This window comes from Sceloporus undulatus, chromosome 3 (assembly GCF_019175285.1).
Source record: "Sceloporus undulatus isolate JIND9_A2432 ecotype Alabama chromosome 3, SceUnd_v1.1, whole genome shotgun sequence".
Classification (NCBI taxonomy): Eukaryota; Metazoa; Chordata; class Lepidosauria; order Squamata; family Phrynosomatidae; genus Sceloporus; species Sceloporus undulatus.
This window is the reverse complement of record NC_056524.1, coordinates 36,822,447-36,839,811: the sequence shown is the minus strand read 5'-3', so window position 1 is coordinate 36,839,811 and position 17,365 is coordinate 36,822,447. Positions and strand designations below refer to the sequence as shown.

Here is a 17,365-nt window from a genome sequence, read left to right as displayed (position 1 = left end):
GATACAAATTAGGCAACATAAATGGCAATAGTCAAAATTTGATTGGAAATGCTTGTGTCTCAAGATACTATTATCTGACACCCCAAGTTCACATTCTCAAGTGAAAGAATTTCACATGAGTTCTAGATGAAATAGCTGAACAAGTTTTTATTATCAGAGTCAGCTGTACAGTGTGATTCAAAAAGAACACTGCACAACTGAATAAGAACAACTTTACTTTTGCACCATTCTTTTTGAACCACCTGGTATATGCTATGGCTTGAATGGGGAAAATCTTAAAAACCACACTATGGCCTGTTACAGACAGGCCAAAATAAAGCTGCTTCGAGTCACAGTGGAGGTATAGTGTTTCAATGATGCATGCGTCCTAAGAGTCCAGAAGTCACACCAAAGCCACGCTCCAGTCCTTAGGGCTGGAGTGTTGCTTTGGTGCGACTTCTGGACTCTTAGGATGCATGCATCATTGAAACACCATACCTCCACTGTGACTCGAAGCAGCTTTATTTTGGCTGTCTGTAACAGGCCTATATGTGTTAAACAGCTCGTCAATGCAAGGATGTCTGCGTTATCAGAGTGTTAATGACCAATGTTTGCACTTTTTGCATCTCACATCTGTCTGACCCCATGGACTGCGCACACGCATACAGAGTCAGACAGATATATAACAATCTGCCAACTGTGGCATAACTTCATGCATCTGATGATGTGTGCTATAGTCCCTGACTGCTTAGATTAAATTTGTTTATTAGATGCCAAAATACATTTTGTTGCTTTTGTTGAATCTAGCTCACGCAGAAAAATATTACATCACCTTTCATAATCTCTAGCATTGCCAATAGAGTATTTTTCTTCCTAATTGAAACTATCAAAAGTGTTTCTCCTTTTCAGTGTTCAGGCAATTATTTCAGCTGCCTACTTTGACAAGTGCACGTTTTATGATCTGAAGTCTAGTCTCTCAAGACATAACAGTTCTCAATAACCCCATGTGTGCATTGGATACCCACATTCCCATCAAATGTTACTCATACAAAACCAGAATATTTTTACATAAAGTAATTTAAAGATAGTTCCTCGTATAGTTTCCAGTAAGAGTGTGCATATGTGCATACACAGTGAGCTTACTTTAGTGAAAATTAAATGTACTAGCACCAATATAACCAATGAAGTAAACCAGTCATATTTAAGTTGTTTCATTTACTTCACAAAATTGCTGGTGTTTGAAGCCACTATTTGCATGAAGTAATGATTTTTAAACTCAGCGTACTTATTTCATGCTGGTATTCTCATCATGAAAGCTGGATGCAAAGGACTGAATTCATTTTGGAAATCTTTAACTATTGTTCAGCCACCATTGCCTTGCTGAAGATTTGTTAAGAACTGCTAGCATTCTCCCACACACCACAGAACATCTAAGTCCCACCACCACCACCTTTGCCAATGACGCAGTGTATCATTAAGAGTTTGGTTTAACTGAAAGAGGCAATGCAATCACCATATGTAGGATTGCCTGTTTTCAAAGAAATATCCATGGTCACTTGTTTTGGTGTAATAAAAGTGACAGCAGCTCAAATGGCATACAGTATTTTGATGTAAACAATAACTTAAAAGATGAAGGTTTCTGTTTAATATGTTGTCATAAAAGTTCCTCTTTCACAGTGAAATGTAAAGAAAGAGGGGGAAAGTAGTCATGTGGCAACTTTAAGACAAACCAATTTATTTCAGTACAATGTTTTATGACTTACAGTATAGTCTGTATCTTCAGATGCACAGAAAGAGGCCCAGATAGACAAGCATTTATACACCCGTGATTTGTGTATGTGAAACATAACTGAATGCTAATATGGTGAATGCTAACATGGTGGTTGATATAGTGAATGAAGCAGAAATCTTACTGCCTGTTGACTTATGGAGACCTCATGAATTTCACAGGATTTTCTTAGGCAATGAACATTCAGAGGTGGTCTTGCCAGTTCCTTCTTCTGAAATATAGTCACCGCGCCACCATGTGCACGAGTCCCATTCATTCAAATGGGGCTTGAGCATAGGTGGAATTCCCTTTACGCAGGGACGTCCAGAACTATTCTTAAAACCACCAGTAAGACCTGTACTTGTCACCACATCATTCTCTGACCACATTCTGTATTTCTGCTACTTTTCATACACACATTTCTAAGTGTACATACTTGTTTGTCTGCCTAGGCTGCACCCCACGCATCTGCAGAAGTGGGATGTAGGCAACAAAAACTTGTGCTGAAACAACCTCCTGAGGAATTCTGGGGTTTGTAGTTTAGTGAGGCCTAATTCTCAGCCTGGGAACTGTGGTCTCCCAGAGTCCTAGTTCAATGCTCAACCCATTACACCATAATAATAATGAATATTTCATCAAATGTTGGCGTTAAAAAAATGTTGCCAATATTTTGCTCCACACATAAAAGAATTATTTACAGCACAATGCAATTACTGGAAAGAAAGATACCTATACGTTCTCACCATCTTGTTAATAAGGGTCTTTTGCTATTCCCATGCAGAAAACTATTCCCTGGATCTCATTAAGAGATGTTACATTTCCCAGGAGAATCACTGTGATTATGGCAGTGGCAGAGACCCAGGGATAGCAGAGACCATCTGAGGGCAGGGAACCGTCTAATTAAAAATAATAATAATTGTAAGCCGCTGTGAGAGCCTTTAGGGCTGATGGGCAGGGCATAAATACCATAAATAAATAAACAAGCCAGGTTTCTAAGCCAAGTATCAACCCTGATTTATGACCCTGGATTTCAAAGGAATAATTTGGCAAAACAGATTCATTTCAAGTCTTGTTAGTTTTTGTGGAACTACAGCTTACCACTGATGCCTAAATTGTATAATATGTTGTACAAAGAAAATAAATATTCCAGCATTAAATACTTCAGAGCTTTATTGTAAGAAGATATTTCCAACTATTCCAGACCTAAGACACCTTTACTCCCTAACCTGCAAAGTGGCAAGATTTTTTAAAAGTTTCGACATTTAAACAGAGGCTGGATGGCCATCTCTCAGGAATGCTTTGATTGAGAGTTGCTGCATGGCAAGGGGTTGGAGTGGATAGCCCTTCTGGTCTCTTCCAACTCTATGATTTATACACAATTGTTATGTATTCTCTGTCTCTCTTTATCACACTATCTCTCTTTTTCATTCTGATGGAAAATGCAGTGTGCACTCTGCATGCACCATGTTTTCTAGAAGAAATACCAAGAGTTTGCAGCAGAAACAGTCGCTGTTTCCAAGGGCAACACAGTCCTGTGAAGTTGCCCACACACCTGCTTTAGCTGGAATTGCTGTAAGTCAAGCAGAAGTTAACAGACTGCACACATCACAGCTGTTATGCCTTCCTAAAATTTATTTGGCTAGAATCCAGAATATGGATGTATCACAATGTTGATATAATGTAACCAGAAATACAACAAGCCGCCTAACATCCACATACAAAATTAGAAAATCTTCTGCTCTACATCCCAAACTGTTTTTCCTATTCCAACTAAGTATAAATAAAACAAGGCCAGAATGTTTAATTCGTACAACTTTCAATCATTTTAAGGTTCCCTTTTTATCTTACAAAAATGTGTTCGTTGTTTTCAAATATAACTTTTACAAAGAAAATTACTCCTATTTCTTCCTTCATGGTAGACCAGTGCCATGAAATTCCAAACAACAGCGTTTCTTGTGTTTTCATCTCAGTTTTTAGAGTTTTGTATCTCTAACTGATGGTGTTATATGGGGCTACTTCAACCAGTATTATCTGAACCAACAAAGAAAGTAGCATAATTACAGTACAGTGAAAAGTGTGAACCATGCAGTAAACCCTGAATGTTTAACAAAGCCCACTCCTTTTAACTGGGTACGGTGCACCCACTCCATACGCAGGCACACCATATGTGGCTTCCTATTTACGCAGAAGTCACGATGCCATTAAGTGAATGGCATATGTGGCCGCCACACACGCAAACCACCACAAACACAAGTGCTCGAGCTTATGAGGGATTTGCCTTACACGGGGGGTCTGGAACGGATCCCCGGCGTAAGGCAAGGCTCCACTGTATTTTATAAGCACTTTCATTGTCACTCTCTGACAGAAGCAGACAAATTCTGTTTTTTTTTTAAATACTGTATACAGTACTCTTCGCTGCTGGTGCTGTTGTCCCTGTTTAGTTCAACAGTTTGGACTGTGCAGTGTGACACTGATACTGTGCAGTATGTATTTACATATCTGGGCCAAAATTAACAAAATGAAGTTCAACAGAGAGGAATGTAAGGTACTGCACTTAGGGCAAAAAAATGAAATGCATAGATATAGGATGGGGAAACCTGGATTAACAAGACTACAAGAGAAAGGGATCAAGGAGTCCACAAGTTGAACATGACTCAACAGTGTAATGTGGCTGCTAAAAAGACCAATGAGGTTCTAGGCTGCATCAATAGAAGTATAGTGTCTAAATCTATTATTATTATTATTAACCTTTATTTATATAGCGCTGTAAATTTACACAGCGCTGTACATACAATCTTTTAGTTAGACGGTTCCCTGCCCTCAGGCTTACAATCTAATCTAAATCAAAGGAAGTAATTGTGCCACTTTATTCTGCTTTGGTCAGGCCTCACCTGGAATACTGTGTCCACTTCTGGTCACCATGATTCAAAAAGGATGTTGACAAGCTGGAGTGTCTTCACAGAAGGGTGACCAAAATAGTGGAGGTTCTGGAAACCATGTCTTATCAGGAGAGACTTAGGGAACTGGGTACGTTTAGCCTGGAGAAGAGAAGGTTAAGTGGTGACATGATAGCCATGTTTAAGTATTTGAAGGGGTCTGATATAGATGATGGAGCAAGCTTGTTTTCTGCTGCTCCAGAGAAAAGGACCTGGAACAATGGACACAAGCTACAGGAAAAGAGATTCCATCTCAATATTAGGAGGAACTTCCTGACAGCTAGAGCTGTTCAACAGTGGAATGCACTCCCTTGGAGTGTGGTGGAGTCTCCTTCTTTGGAAATCTTTAAACAGAGGCTGGATGGCCATCTGTCAGGACTGTTTTGATTGTGATTTCCTGCATGGTGACCAGTAGGGGGTTGGGCTGGATAGCCCTTGGAGTCTCTTCCTACTCTATTATTCTATCTCCAGTACTTTGCACTTCAAAACATTTCCTGCATTAGGGCTACAATATTTACATCCCAGCACTGTGGCTATAAACTCAAAGCAACACTTCACTAATTTCACCAAAACTGATTTCAGAAAAAAGTGTATAAAATTACTTCCACACAACACAGTGTCATGCATGTATTTTCAAGTAAGCCCCTCTGTGTTGTGTAAAATTTATTCCCATGTACACAGAGAATGGGGTCCACAGAGTATGATACAAAAAACTCCACAATCCCAAACACTTCTGGTCCCAAGCATTTTGGATAATCCTTTTTGGTTGCATCACACTACCTCTCTTTTTCATTCTGATGGAAAATGCAGTGTGCACTCCTCATGCACCATGTTTTCTAGAAGAAACACTGAGAACTGTTTGGTACTGTGGCATTTTTTTCAGATTTTGGAATATCTGCCTACAGTGGGCCCTTAGTATCCACTGGGTTTGCTTCCAGGACTCCCCATGGATATGGATGCTCAAATCCCATGAAATACAATGGCATTGCAAAATGGCAAAATCAAAGTTTGCTGTTTGGAATCTAAATATATTTTTTAAATATTCCAGCTGTACATGCTTGAGTCTGTGGATAATAAAAATCTGTGGATATGGAGGACTGACTGTACAGTACTTCCTCCATTCCCAAGGCCTTCAGACGTGCATTCCTCACTTATGTGCGAGGGACGAACTGAGGAAGAAGGAATGGGGTGTGCGCCCATGGCACGCCCCCACATGCCCGCACTATATGGAAAACTCCATTTTCGCAAGGGGGTCCATAATGGATCCCCCACAAAAAAGGAGATGGCATGGAAATGGGATCCAAGTCTAAACAAGAACTTAACTGAGGTTGTGTCTACACCTTATACACATACCCTGAAGGTAATTTTATAGAGAACATTTTTAATAGTTTTTTTGCACAAAACAAAACCATAAGAAAGCAAAGGTGCCACTATCTCAGACACTGAAGTGGACAATTTTGGAATTCTGGATAAGGGAGAGTCACTCTGTATCCTACTCAGAAGTAGCCCCACTGAGTTAAATGAGGGCAAACTGAGGTCAGTGGATAAAGGGGTGCAGCCTTAATTTCCTCAGCAGCCCAGTCCTACCCATAGTCAATCAGATGGGAGCCCATTTCCCTCTCAGTGTTTGACAGGGCTAGAGAGCCAGTGTAGCGTAGTGGTTTGAGTGTTGAACTAAGACTCTGGAGACTAGGATTCAAATCCCTGCTCAGGCATTAAAATCCCACAGGGATTTTGCCCCTTGGGCAAGTCACAGCCCCTCAGGCTCAAAACGTATCCAGGGGTGGCCATGTAGTAAAATAAAATATCATCCCAAATCCAGAAAACAGTGATACCTTTATTGGACCAAGCAAAATGCACAAAATACATGACACAAATTTCAGAGCTCCACTTTGAAGCTCAGAGGATGGCAACGGCACACACCCCTCTGAAGAAACTGGCTAAGAAAACCCTATGATGACATCTTCTTAGGGTCACCATAAGCCAAAAGTGACTTGGAGGCACATGACAACAAAGTGCTAGAAAGAACTAAAGCAGTGCTTGAGGTTGTCCTTTTCGTTCTCAGTATAAGGGCCAGCGTAGCTCAATGGTTTGAGTGCCCCACATTTCAACCTTCTGTCCAGGAGGACTTTCAAAATGTCCTCCACTTTGAGCATGACCAAGAAGCATGAATTTATATTTATTTTAATGTTTTTAGCTTTTCTTTTGTAACGTCCTGATTTTTTCTTGAGCGTCCTACATTTTGCAGTACCTTGTCCTCCTTTGCCTTTAGGTCATCTAGTCACCCTGGCTAGGACTCTGGAAACCAGGGTTCGAATCCCGGCCTGACCATGTGAATCCATTGAATGACTCTGGGCAAGTCACACTCTCTCAGCCTCAGAGATGGCAATGGGAAGAAATTTGTGAAGAAAATCCCACGATACGGTCGCCGTAAATCAGAAATGACTTGAAGGCACACAACAGGAACATATGAGAATGAAATGAGTATCAGTATACTAGATACTCATTCTCAGTGGGGGGGGAGGGGGCATTAGGTTGCAACCCTGTGCACCTTTCACCTGCTGCTGATGAGGTCCACCCTGAGGATCTTCTGAGTAAACCTCCAACGGGAGCAGCAGCAGCAGCAGCCCATCACCAGCCCCCTGAGAGAAACATGCCCCAAAGAGCTGTAGGGTCGCCCCCCAAAGCACCCTCAGGTCAGCGCAAAGCAGCCCAAGCACCCTCAGGTCACCCCCAAAGCAACCTAAAGCACCCTCAGGTCACCCCAAGGCCACCCCAAACCAACCCAGCTCGCCCTCAGGTCACTCCAAGGCACCCAGAGGTCACCCCCAAAGCAACCCAAGGCACCCCTCAGGTCACCAAAGCAGCCCCAATCACCTTAGGTCACCCCAAAGCACCCTCAGGGCGCCCAAAGTGCCCCCATGTGGCCTCAAAGCGCCCCAAACACCCTCAGGGAGCCCCCAAAGCGTCCCCACTTCGTCCCCAAAAGCAAGGCAAAGCGCCCCAAAGGCTGTTGCCCCGAAAGCCCGCTCAGCAGCATCCCAGGTGGCCCTCCTCCTCCTCCTCAGGCGCCGAGCGCCCGCTCCTTACCTCTGCCCCAGCAGCGCCTCCTCTCCTCTCCTCTCCCGTCACCACTCCCCTCCCCTGCTGCCCCCGTTTGCCAACCCAAATGCCCCGCCGACCATGGAGACGAGGCAGGAGCGCCGCCTCCCGCGGCCATAGAGGGGCCTCCGCCGGCTAGAGCGTCTCCGCCGACGGTTGCCTAGCAACCGGCATGGCTTACTACTACTACTACTACTAGGCCCCTTCCCCAGCTCCGCCATTTGACGACGTGTTGCTCAGTAGTGCCTAGCGTTGGTTCTGTTCCCCGAACCACTGCGTTCAGCCCGCTGTGCTTTGCAGTTTGCTGTTCAGCCGGATGATGGGCTTTACAGTCCTTGGAGCTGTGGCTTAGGTCCAAAACACACTACAGAAATAATCTAGTTTCAGACCTCTTTTAACTGCCTTGGCTCAGATGCTAGGGAATCCTGGGAATTGTAGTTTATTGTGGAACTCGAGCTCTCTCTAACAGGGAAGGCTAGAGGCTTCACAAAATTACAATTCCCAGAATTCCCTAGCATTGAGCCAGGGCAGTTAAACTGGCTTATTTCTGCAGTGTGTTCTGGACCTTTGTTTCCAGGGTGAGTTGGGGCCTGATCTGCTCTAGGATCCATGCACTGATCTTTTGAGCAGTCCATGGCATCCTTAGCACACTCTCTAGCACCACATGATCTCAAACGAGTTTATTTTCTTCTCTGTCAGCATTCACAACCATGACTAGAAATGGGAAATATGATGGCATGGGCAATCCTAACACTGATATTTAATGACAGTTTGACAGCACTTTAACTGTCATGGCTCTATCCTGCAGAATCCTGGGATTTGTAGCTTTGTGAGACATCAGTATTCATTACAGAGAACACTAAAGACCTTGTAAAGCTACGAATCCCAGGATTCCATGGGATGGAGTTGCAACTCTTAAAGTGGTGTCAAAACTGCATGAGTTTTACAGTGTAGATGCATCTCTAAAGACTAGTAGAAGTTCATTCAGCAGGACACCAGTTGGAGGAGGGTTGAGAAAATGAAGCAGCCGCTCCATCATTTTCCTGCCTGCTGCACGTAGGGTTGCCATAAGTCAGGACCTCCAAACCGGGACAAATGCAGGACGAGATTTTCAAATGTAGGACAATTTTTTTAACAATGGAGGGCACGCAAAAAAAATTGATGGTTTGTAAAAAATGTTAATATAAATGCATGTTTCTTAGGCATGATCAAAATAGGGGACATTTTGGCATTATTCCTACACAATGACAGAAATGTACTTCCCTTTCTGGCCAACCCCCCATTCCAAACATGCTTTACTTAACATTACCTCTTGCATATTTCAGAGGCTTATTGCATAACCAAACCCCTTGGGTTTAACACTTAGCATGGTTTCACATGGCTATGCATATTCAACATGTTTCACAAGAAGTGGATTTGCCGGTTCAGGTTTCTTCCACCAACTGTACTTCTCAGAAGTGTCTACTTGGTCAAGAGAAAGCACAACAAATACACCAAAAACACACCTTGGAAGGTGACACTGTCTCGCCTTCAGAAACAGTGAGCGCATGCCTCAGAAGCTGATTGATATCAATATCACCATCCTCATCATCATCACTATCACTGTCCAAGCAAGCCAGGCTTGTTAGCATTCAAATCACCCAAATGCATTTTGGATAGTCACACCATCTCTGCTTCAGAAAGAGTGAGCGCATGCATCAGAAGCAGATTGATATCAATATCACCATCAATATCAATATCACCACCAGAAGGCTGGGTTGTATATATTTAATAACAAAAATAAAATAAAATAAAAAACCAAGGCTGAGTTGTATATATTTAATAATATAAATATGGATTGAGACTATTAGTTGCTCTGATTGCCTTTTTGGCTGAAGGGTGGGGTATAAATACCATAAATAAATAAAAATAATTAATAAATAATAAAAAAACCAAGACAGACCTGAACTAGCCACTCACCTCCCCGCCTCCTCCTTGTCATCAATGGTTGAATTTTGCACCAGGAAATGGTGCTTTACCCTCCCCCTGGCCCAGAGGCCTATCCTCCTCCTCCTCCAAAGCTCCTGACACTGGCCAATGGCAGACTGGGACTGGAAACAGGCCAGCCTCTGCTCTTCTGCCATTGGCCTGAAGGCTTAGGGGACGAGTGCTGCCCTTTAAGCCCCGTGCTCGGGCGCGCAAGAGGGGTGAGCGTGTGCTGCTGCCGGCCGTGGCCCAGGCAAGCGTCGCAGCAGCTGTGCTGGGGGAGGTGGAGGAGGAGCGGAGAAGGGTGACGCGGCCATGGAGGAGGAGGAGGAGGAGGCAGGTAGCCGGCCAGCCACGTTAGCGGCTGCAGCAATGGCTGTGTGAGCGTACCTGGCCCGGAGGCTGGGACCAAAGCAGGGATTTGAGGCAAACCGGGCCGGGGCGGGCCCGGTTCCCCCAAAAGCAGGATTGTCCCGGGGGCTGCCGGGTTATGGCATCCCTAGCTGCACAGCAGTTTTAAGCCAACGATTCATGGAGAATATAAAAGCTTTGTTTGTTCACCATCTTTTTGTTTTTGGTGCACCCAACTGCACTGTTGCTAATAAACCTCCTTGCTTTCAAATTTGCTGCAGTCTTTCTTCTCACCCAGGAAGAAAATTCTCAGGACATCACTAATGCAAATTTAAAGCTACCATCATCTACTAAATAAAAAAGTGGGGCAGGGCATACAGGGCAGTGGTTTCTGTGTTGGATTATTACTCTAGAGATCAGGGTTGGATTCCCAACTCAGCCATGAAACCCACTGGGTGCCCTTGGGCAAGTCACACTCTCTCAGCCCCAGGGGAAAGCAATGGCAAACCTCCTCTGAACAAATCTTGCCAAGAAAACTCAAAGTCAGAAAAGATTTGAAAGCACACACCACACCACACATATAGGGTTGGGATCTCTGGTGGGGATTTTGGGCCCTTGTTTGCCCCACGGAGAGGCTATAGCTTTATTTTGCATGGAGATGGCAGTGACTATACACATCACCTGTTGGATGGCTTCCTTCCCTGCAACTGTTAATAGTTCAGACAATTAACTAAGGCCCCCAGTCTGCTAACCTGGAAATAGCTCTTATTGAGTGGAATATAGCTTAATAAGCACATAATCGGGTCTATTAATTGCTCCTTGCAACACAAAATCTACTGAGAAGGAGTGCCATACAAGAGTGAGATGGGGTGTGTGTGTGTGTTTTTCTCCTATTGGTTTACAGAGCAGCCTTGTAATAAAGAAAGAATATTATACCCTTCCATAAAATAAAATAAAATGGGGGGAACTGAATACCTTAAAGGCACCAGATCCTGACCTTGGAAGCTAAACAGGGTCAACTCTGGTTAGTACCTGGATTGGAGTTGGCCAATAAATACCAGTTGGTGCAGGGCCGGCTCTAGGTATTTCGCCACCCTAGGCGAGAAATATTTTGGTACCCCTGTCGCCCTTCATAATTATTTTCACTCCTTGATTTCTGTTGCTTTGTTTGTTAAAGCTAAACATGACATAAAACTTAGGTTCCAATCTGTCATCATAGTACTGAGAATGAGTCAAAAAGCCAATTGGGTTTTTAACAGTTTAAAGACTTTTTTTATTGCTGTGACATTTGGAATGGAGACTAATGCACACATATTCCTTTGCTAGCTTGAAGCATTATTCATTCTAATGATGTGGAAAAATCTGAATTGCATCTCCATGAATTTGTGGGGTGCTGGACCCCTAAAAACTAAAAATCTTCATGCAAGGGGCAGAAAAGGGTGTCACAAGAAAGAGAAGAAGACCAGTAGGGTCACCAGGTGAGAGGACCAGGGCTGCTGCCACACTGCAGAATTAATGCAGTTTGATACTTTAGCTGCCCTTGGCTCCCATGGTGACCAGCTGTCCTAACCGCAAAGGAAGACAAGGCACTGCAAAATGTAGGGCTTTCAAGTAACATGGAGGACATGACCAAGTAAAAGCTGAAACCTCTCATATAAATATAAATTCATGCTTCCTAGTGATGCTCAAAAGAGAGGACATTTTCGGAATTCCTCCTGGACAGAAGACTGAAATGTAAGATATACCCCAGAAAAAGGGGACATCTGATCATCCTGCTGGTTCCATGCTATGGAGCCCTGGGATTTGTAGTTTGTTGTGGCTCCACTGCTCTCTGACTGAGAAGGTGAAATCTCCTCCAAAAATCCAAATCCCAGGATTCCACAGCATGGAGCCAGGGCAGTTAAAGTGGTGTCAAATTGCATTATTTGTGCAGGGTAGATGCAGCCCATGAAACAAGGATGGGAATAATAAATAATAATGAGAAAATATTTATTTATATCCTGCCTCTTCCATTTGGGGATCGAGGCGGGAATGGCTCCAGGGCAAGAAAGAAAAGACATAGTAGGTACACCATTTACAGCACTTTAGAAACAAACAATAATAATAATAATAATAATAATAATAATAATAATAATAATAGCTCCAAGAGTGGGCAAACCACACTCTCTCAGGCTCAGAGGAAGGCCATGGCAAAGCTTCTCTGAACTCGTATTGCCAAGAAAACCCCATGATAGGTTCGCCTCAGGGCAGGGCAGACCTTCTCCTTTTCCAGGACATGTCCTCCATTCTAACCTTCTGTCCAGGAGGTAGTCTAAACCATCCTCCATTTTGAGCATGACTAAGGAGCATGCATTTACATTTCTAGGAGTGTTTGGAGCTTTTCTTGAGTCCTGTCCTCTCTTTTTCTTGAATGTCTTCCATTTTGTGGTGCCTTCCTTTGCGGTGAAGACATTTGGGAAGAAGACCAAGCTTTTAAAGCGTATTGTTGGAGTCAGTGTGGACAAGTTGTTTGAGCACTGGACTCTGGGTTCAAATCCCAGCTCGGCCATGGAAACCCACTGGGTGGGGGCATCACACTCTCTCAGCTTCAGAGGAAGGCCATGGCGAGCCTCCTCTGAACAAACCTTGCCAAGGAAACCACATGAGAGGGTGGCCAGGAAGCAGAAAGGACTTGAAGGCACACAACAACAAACAACAACAACAACAACAAGTGATAGGAAGGGAGGCAAAGGTGGGTGGATAGGGAAGAATAGGGTCAAAGTCTGGGAAGGAGGAGGGAGTTATTGGGGGGGAGAGGGAGAAATGGGGCCATGGAAACCCACTGGGTGACTTTGGGGGAGTCACACTTTCTCAGCTTCAGAGGAAGGCCATGGCAAGCCTTTCCTGAACAAGTCTCTCTCTTGGCAAGAAAGAAAGGGAGAGAGAAAGGGAGGGAGGGAGGAGAAGGGAGGCAGGGAAGGGGGATGGAAAGAAGATAAAGGGAAGAAAGGGGGGTAGGAAAGAAGGAAGGAGGGACAGGAGGAAAGAAAGGGAGGGACTCCACAACAAACTCCAACTCCCAGAATTCCATAGCCTTGAGCCAGAAAGAGTTAAAGAGGTGCCAAACCAGGTTAATTCTCCAGTGTAGATGCAGCCCAGGAGTTGCAGAGCACAGCAAACTTCTTCCCTCCTTCCCTTTTACAAACAGAGCCTAATAAAAATGCTAGGGTTGGGGCCTGCCAGCAGCACCACAGGACAAGCATCTCACTCCCCCTGCTGCTCCTCCTGACTCACAGGCTCTAGGCTGCTGGCTGCTCCGGGGGCCTCATTCTCCGAACTCCGGCCTCCTCTCTCTCTCTCTCGGGCCTCCTGGCTCCCTTGCCGCCCCGCTGGCGCCCCCTGCAGGTTGCGCCCATAGACAGTGGCCTACCTGACCTATATGGAGTTGGTGTGGAGTACACTTTTGGAGACCTGACAAAAGAACTGGCAAAACCACCCCTTGAGTATTCCTTATGCAAGAAAATCCCAGTGAAATTCATGGGGTTGCCACAGGTTAAGAGGAAACTTGAAGGCACATACATACATACACACACACACACGTAGTAAAAGGACTTTATATGCGCTGTAGAAAAGGAGAATGGTCATGTATCCACCAACTGGAGAACAGGGCTTCAGCCCAGCTGTGTTTTCTGTCTCTAACCCCATATAAAGAAAAGTGATGAATGCAGCCTCTCACTCCGCCCTCCTAATAGTCACAAAATCAGCAAGACATTTTGTTACTGCACATACACGCACCCCAACTGTCCAAATTTGGCAGGGGCAATCCTGATTAATCCTCTGTTCTCCTACTTTTTCAGCTGCTTTTAAAATGTCCCAGTTTCTCTCTCCTCTTCCTGATTTCCCCCCTTTGACCAGTACTTCAACTGGAACAAAATGAGTTCAAAGTGCAAAAGCAGTTTGCACTACTTAACTAAGGAGGAAGAAGAGAGGATCTTGCCCTTCTTAGTAAGCTCAGGAAAAGGAAATTGCTGCAGCCCCTCCTGACTTGTCTCTTTTTCATCATTAATAATTTTGCCATTTTTACTACAGTCTGATGCAGGATGACCAGACATCCTCCTTTTTTAAGACAAGTGCTAGATTTCAACATTCTGTCCAGGAGGAATTCCAAACTGTCCTCCATTTTGAGCATGTCTAAGAAGCATGAATTTATATTTGTATGAGTGTTTTTAGTTTTCATTTTGCAACACCCTACATTTTGCAGTGCCTTGTCTTCCTTTGCGGTTATGACATCTGGTCACCCTGCTCTGATGTGGCTTGAGTTTCATCTGTGAAATGTTGGAGGGCATGATATCTTGTACCGACCACAAAGAGCGCAATCCACTAGGGAATATTGTTTCACAGTCTCCACATAGGAACTTGAATATTAAACCAGTCTTCAAGTTGCATACTGAAGTACATTATCAGATGGATCCTTTTTTAAAGCAACACGCAACAATTCGCTAGCATTTTGTAGTTATTCCTCATATCCCATCCCAGTAACATCAAAAATCCACCAAACAGTGATACCTTTATTGGATACATATTGTGCATTTTGGTTGGTCCAGTAAAGATATCACTGTTTGGTGGATTTTTGATGTTATTGGATTTGTTATATGGCTACCACTGGATATATCCCATCCCAGTCTTCTCCAAGAGAATTATCTCATGCCTGGCTTTAGGCAAGAGCATACAATCAAGTTAAGCTGTATTCACAGAATGATTTAAAGCATTTTCTCTTAATTCATTAACGTACAAGACAAGTTGCTTTCAGTACTACCAATGGTTTTTGTAGATCAAAGGGTGTTATGGCAAATAATTGGCAAGGAGGAAGCGTTTCCCATTAAGGTATGCCCGCTCTCATAAATGGGAGGCAGCTCATGAGGCCAAGTTGTAGGTAGAAAGGCTTGGCCCAGATAGTTGGAGTCCCCACACAGACTCATATGGTCCACAAGCTGCCTGCAAGAGATGCTAAACTACAGTGCAGATGTATTGTTGATCATTTATATCACTTCAATGTAGTTAACAAAGACATTGAAATATTTAAAGATTTCCTATACCTTGGCTCATTCGTTAAAATTGAATCTACAGTCAAGAAATCAAAAAACTGAAACTTTGAAGCACAGCCATGAAGGAATTAGATAAGATCCTCAAGTATAAAGACTTAGCATTAAATACCAAAGTCAGAGTCAACCAGGCTTTAGTATTTCTGATTGCTATGCCCAGCTGTGAAAGCTGGACTATGAAGACAGGTGAGTGGAAGAAAATCAAACCATTTGAAATGTGGTGCTGTAGAGAACTGTTTACAGATACCATGGATGCCTAAAAAGACAAATTAATGGATTTTACAGCAAATCAAGCCTGAATTCTCACTAAAAGCAATGGTAACTAAATTGAGGCTGTTGTACTTTGGACATACCATTATATGATGTGACTCACTGGAAAATATGATAATGCTTGGTGAAGTGGAAAGCAGTAGGAATAGAGGGAGGCCACGCTACAGGAGGATTGGTTCAATCAAGGAAGTCACAGCCCTGAGTTTGCAAGATCTGAGCAAGGCACTGGAGGTCTCTCATTCATATGTTGAAGTTGACTTGACAGCAAAGAAGACAAAAATGAGGAGGAGTTGTCACAAATATGGATGTAGCTATGGCTTCTGAACTCTCTGGCCCAGATTTCAATCTAGGAAACCTCGTGTCCGATTCCCTCAGCTTGTTCCTGCATATTAGGGGTCAGAACTGAAGAGCCCTTCAGATATTTTTTGAATACAACACTCAGGGGCCCTAGCTAGTGTAGCCAATGATGATGAATGCTGCAAGTGGTTATTCTATAACACCTGGAAGGGTACACAATTCCTACCTCTGCTGCATATTGTGTGCCAATCAGGTATGCCTAGGGTTGCCATATCCCGCCTGGGGGTGGGACTTTCCTGGTTTGGGGCGGGTCTGCACAGTCCCGTCCCGGTTTGGCCCCACCCCCGGGATTCCCCCCCAGCGAGGCCCTGGAGGCGGCTCCGCGATCGCGGAGTCCTCCCAGGCCTGGCCGGGGCTTGGACAAGGTTTAAAAATGTAGGACCTTTTTTTTTTTTAATTTCCTGGCCAGGAAATTAAAAAAAAGAAAAAGGAAAAAAGTCCTACATTTTTAAACCGTGTCTTACATTTTCCCCAGTTTGGAGGTCCTCAGGGATGGCAACCCTAGGTATGCCACTAATGTGGACCAAATGTGCCTGAATCTAGTTCAGGATAGAATAAGCCCAGTGAATTAATGACATTTACTTACATGGAAATAAATAATAGACTCACTGGGTTTACTCTCTTGGGACTACTCAATAGGCCAATATGTCCCAGAACATATCCCAGAAAAGAACAACTATGAAGACCTACCTTCAGAGCCAGTGTACTATAGCAGTTTGAGTGTTGGAATTGGGCTTGGGTGACCAGGGTTTGACTTCCCACCCATCACTGAAAACCCGTTAGGTGACATCTGGCAAGTCACACTCTCTCAGCCTCATAGCAAAGTTCCTCTGAACAAATCTCAACAAGAAAGCTTTAGGGTTGCCATAAGATAGAAAGGACATGAAGGCACATAAAATAACAATAAGACTTACCTTGTATGGAGAGCCAGCTGTCACCATCATCTCCTAGTTCTTAAATATAGTAGATAGATTCCTACCATCTACAAAATGATGCACAGGACCAGCAAACAACTGTATGGCGGCTGGTTTATCTTTAACGTTGTCATCATTCATTCTATCTCACCTCTTAAAAATGTTTTTCAACTCACAGGATTTAAATCCAGCCAGCTATATGGAAATCCTATGGCCTTATTTACATATGATGTCAAAGTGGTGTCTCTTCTTAATGTATATGATGTATTTGATATATCAGATTGTATTGATATATTTTCTCAAGAATGCTGCTTAGTGACGGCATGGCCTTGAATGATGGCCTATAAATGTTTTCAGTGACTGCATAAATAAGAGAGAGAGGAATGATTGACTTTCTTATCATACAGAACCAAAATCTACATTTCATATTATATACAGTAAAGGCAAACTCAGTGACATATTTTCATATGCTTAGTGTTTGCTCTAAATTATAACGCTAGCATAGCAGACAGCTCAGTAATAAAATACATATCCAACACATGCCATCTCTCATTTTAGGATTTCCAGTATGACAGGTGGTAAAGGTCTCAACTTTAATTCTGGAACTCCACTGCCAATTATATCAAATATACATAGTCCAGG

At 43.5% G+C, this 17,365-nt stretch overlaps 1 protein-coding gene across 3 annotated transcripts in view; it reads right to left on the bottom strand.

The window, feature by feature from the left end:
* The window catches only part of B4GALT4 (beta-1,4-galactosyltransferase 4), a 39,117-nt gene extending 25,676 nt beyond the window's left edge, over positions 1 to 13,441 (bottom strand). Inside the window, exon 1 of one of the 3 annotated variants that reach the window (XM_042457454.1) lies at positions 13,375 to 13,441. The gene's annotated coding sequence lies outside the window, so the exon portion shown is untranslated. Of the gene's footprint in view, positions 1 to 4,638; positions 4,696 to 7,773; positions 7,911 to 13,374 lie in introns of those variants that run through there. The other 2 variants (XM_042457452.1, XM_042457453.1) reach the window with 2 other exon arrangements.
* Positions 13,442 to 17,365: the final 3,924 nt, after the last annotated feature.